Here is a 4,663-nt window from a genome sequence, read left to right on the forward strand (position 1 = left end):
CTCCCCCGCCCTGTGGCTGGTGCTTCTTGCTGCAGCTGCTTGCAGCCCATGTGGGGCTGCCTGTGCCTGCTCAGGACAGCCCTACGTGGGCTGCGAGCGGCTGCAGCAGGGAGTACTGGCCACGGGGGGGTAGGGGCTGCTTTTCCCCACACTCAACACCAGTTCCTTCGCTGCCCAGGGTCCTCCCTTGCCCTTATCCCCCGCCCCTTACCTGAGTTTCTGGGCTGGTGCAGCCACATGGTCCCAGGCCAGAAGCCCCTGCTGGGGCTTCCAGCTACAGAGGTGGGGCTGGGCAGGCCCTGCTGTTGCAGGAGCCTGCTGGGACTTCCCCTAGGTCCTACTGCCCCTGTCTCCTGTCATTTTTGACAGGAAGCAAGGAGAATAAATATTAATTTTCTAAATTGTTTAGGGGCCCCTCAGGCTGAATAGAATGGCCTTGCAGGCCAAATCCAGCCTGTGGGCTGTATTTTGCCCACCCCTGAACTAAATAGTTGGAAAAATAGTTCTTTGCAAACTTTCAGGCACAAACACCCTTCTTCAGGCATAGGGAGAGTCTGCTGGTGTTTTTGTGCTCTCCTGGATGGAATAGATGCCAATATGCAAAATGCAGCTCTGTGAAAATGCACATGAGTGGCAATGGAGATCAGAGGGGATGGGAGACAACAGCTGCCAGACAGGTAGGGGTGGGGAGAAGTGGGGGAAATGTTGGCCTGGTGACTGAATGTAGCTGGTAAAATGTAGAGAGGTTATCTGGGGTTACCAGATGGCAGGCAGGCAGGTTACAATGTGCCATAAATCCAATGTCTATATTTAGTCCATGATTTCTTGTATCCAGTAGATTTATGAAGTGAAGTCTGTAGGCTCAAATATCTGGGTACTGCAGTTTGTCATAAAAATTTCATACATGTAGCAGAGCTATTTCTCTCCCAAAATGCCCTTATTTTAGGGGTAGCATTCAGTTACAGTTTTCAGATTGCAATGCACTGAAGTCAATTGTGGCTTCTATTCAAATCCACTGTCAACTCTTCTGCTATGGCACAATTCAGCTGGGTTCCAGATCCATTCACACTAGGTTAATGCCAGTCTGTGTACCAGCAGCCTGCCTATTATGATCAGGATTGGGTTGACCTTGTGCCAGCATCCGGCACAGGAATAGAAGGGATGAAAATCATTACATTTCGTCCCCTATTATTATAGGTACCCATGTCATGCAATCCACTTTAAACTCTGATCAAACTCCATTTTTATCTGGGTGTTCCAGGTTCTTCATCTATGAACTGACATTGGACTGGATATCATCAGTGATGAGTTATTTTACAGTATGCCTCAAAAGGATACATAACTGAATTTTCATCTGTGCTCAAGTGCAGCAGTGTCATAGTTAAGTTTTACAACAGAGCGTATACAGCACTGTTTTCTCCTTGAATGATTTATTGTCTATATTTCGTGTAAACCAATCCAGTATGGAGCTTGGCAAAGAGACTGATGTATTGTTTCAGGTTGACTTTAAAAAACAAACAAACAAAACCTTTTGACTTTGGAAATACTGAAATATTTCATTTCAACATTTTCAGAAAGAAACATTCCAACTTAATTCCAAAACAGCATTTTTCATTTCATAGCCAACTGTTATTAAACAAAAGATTTAAAAAAGGAAAGAAAAAACTAGCCTAAATAGCCTAAAATGAAATAAAATAAAGAAAATGTTTTGTGTCAACCCAAAATGAAGCTTTCTAGGGTTTTTGCTTTGTTTTGTCTGCCCCCTACCCCAATTTCCATCTTGTTTCAACTCAAACTGAATTCCTTTGTTTCGATCCCCAACATAAAAATCTATCGCTCAGTCTCAGTGTGTCCAGGCTCTAATGACTTTCTGCTACTACAATACCAAATCTTTTCCTATTTTCTGAAGCACCTTTTTCTTAATCTCAGAATTCAGACATAAAGATATGCAAGGGTGGTAAGCCCACTGCCCACACTAGCCCTGGCTCTAACACAGGTGTTCCCATTCAGTAGTCTGGCTACAAATCAGTTGGAGCAGAGAAAGGGATGTGGCCCTACTTCTTCCTTTGTAGTTCCTGGTGAACAGAGCTGGCCAGGTGAACTATGGAATGGTTGGTTACCTCATCCTTTATAATGACACAACATTCATACTCCTCCCTGAGCACATGGGGAATTCAAGGAAAGATTTTCTTTCTACAGCTAGAAAGACTGAAGCACTCACACTGGAGCACTCGAGAGAGAGTGCCTTATAATTTGCAGGATTGGGATCATGAGTTGAGGGGGATGTCAGGACTATTTGCAGGCAGTTTTATAGCACCACTTGCTATTTAGAGAATCAGAATTTAATGTCTCTCACTTAAGAATAAGTACCCTAACTCCTCTCCCATCAGTGCAACTGCAATGGGCAGTGTGGAAGGGGAATTGTAGGTTCAGTAAACCCAAATTATAACTGGGGAAAGACAAGAAAGGGTGTTACCACCAAAGATAAGGGCAGGTTAACTACAAAAGCCTCTTGAATCATGAGTTCAATCAGAGTACCAGCAAGCTCTCTTGGCTTGCAGGTAATCTGCATTTTTGAGAGATCTCTGCTGTTTGAGAACAGTGTGGGGTTGCATAGCACAGCAAATTTTTGCAGCATTCTAAGCAGTGCATGGGCAACTGGTGCCACCTTAGTCAGGGGGGCACATGCCCCCCCAGCAACCAATCAGCAACCAGCCAATCCTGCCAAATGGGGGGAGGGCATCCCCCCATGGCAAAACTTACTGTCCAGTGAGCAGCCACACTGCTCCCAGAAGCAACCATGGCACTCCCAGAAGCGGCCATGATCTACGTCCGGCATTTCCACACCCCGGCCAGTGCTTGCAGCCTGCCTATTGCCTAAGTAGGGAGCGTGGACAGTCAGGGGGTGCACCAGCACTCTCAGGGGGTGTACGTGCACCCCCTATGCATCGCCACTGGAGCAGTGCATCTACTTACCCTCCAAGCCCAAGGATTAATTAGAGCTCAAGTTGGCCCTTAAACACTAATTGCTACCCTTGCATCTCTTTTTCACATGCATCTATCTCCTTGACTTTTCTAGGATGGTCCCTGTGCTTGGAACACTCTCTCTGTGCCTGTTTTCTAGGCTAGCTTCCTCACTTCAACCAGCCTGTTGTGAGATATTTGAATGCAAGTGAATGGATACAAATTAACTGAAGTGACACTGAAGTTAATAAAGTTTTTTCATTCTAGATTTACATTAGCATAACTGAGATCAGAATCCAACCTCATCTATTTGCTGTGGCATCATGGAATTCCAAAGAGGAAGAGACTTGCGACGTTTATTAGGTCTTTAACTGAGCCTGCTTTGGGAGCTGGATGGCTGGGGGGACTGGAAACAAGGTACAGAGTTTGTCACCATTTGATCCCTCTTTCAAACCTAGATCAAGTCAATTATAATAGTTGGGCTGAATCTCTCCATGAGGGTGTCCATCTAGAATAGCAGAACGGTAAAGTATGACTTGGAGAAGCCCCTGGATGCCTAGTAAATCTGATGTAAAATTGTGAGGATTTTGATAGGTAATGGAACCTAAGCAACTACTGGGTTAATTATTAAGAAGAGGGAAAGAAGAGGGAAACCATCTATGGATGAACATGTATCATAACCAACCACTATCAGGACCTGTTGGCTGCTTGTACACATCATGGGGTTCACTTTGGTTTAATTCTCCCTAAATTGAAGCTGTGGGTTTTTAAAAACCTCACTTCAAGTTAAACCAAAGTAATCCCCTGTGGTGTGTACACAGGGGTTGAGCCGGATCCTTACCTGCCTTTCTGGTAATGGTGAATGAGGTGGGATGACAGGCGAGCTGCTGGCAGGCCAAGTGGTCCCTGAGCTGTGGGGTGGGGGGCATGCTTCTTTCTGCCCCCCAGGCAGCACCTGTCCACAAGCATCTGGCCCAGGCAGTTCCAGGGGCACTGCAGCCACGGAGGGAAGCACCAGGCCCCTATGCAGCTCAGGCAGGCAGGCAGGCTCTGGGAAGGGAAAAAAAAAATCAGGCTTACTGCTCTTTTTTTTTCTTCAGTACAGCCTGCCTGCATAGCCCCTGAGATGCACAGGGCCCAGTGCTTCCTTTCACAGTTACTAAGGTAGCCAACTAAAACACCTTGGACATGTTTTATTTTGCTGTGTCCCAAAGTCATTTAATGCGCAATATGCTGTCGACAGTGTAAACAGCAGCACCATTAAAGTGGTGTAAAAAGGCATTTAAGCTGCTTTAAAGGCCAATTTTGTGCATGTACAAAGGCCCATTGATGCCCCCTTGTGTTTTTCTATGGTCTTGCTGTATCCAATCCCATTTGTTTGGTCCCGCAGTCCAATCCCATCCTCATTAAAAATCTATGTGGCATTGATGCCTACACAGTCAGATGGATTGCAGATTGGCTCAAGGGTCGTACTCAGAGGGTGGTGGTGGACGGGTCATATTCGACCTGGGGGGAAGTGGGCAGTGGAGTCCGCCAGGGCTCGGTCCTGGGGCCTGTGCTGTTTGATTTCTTCATCAGTGATTTGGATGATGGGGTGAAATGCAACCTGTTTAAATTCGCTGATGATACCAAAATTTGGGGTGAGGTGAGCATGCTAGTAGGGAGGGAAAGACTGCAACAAGACCTGGATAGGTTACAG

The sequence above is a fragment of the Crocodylus porosus genome, unplaced genomic scaffold (assembly GCF_001723895.1).
Source record: "Crocodylus porosus isolate Cpor-Errol unplaced genomic scaffold, CroPor_comp1, whole genome shotgun sequence".
Classification (NCBI taxonomy): Eukaryota; Metazoa; Chordata; order Crocodylia; family Crocodylidae; genus Crocodylus; species Crocodylus porosus.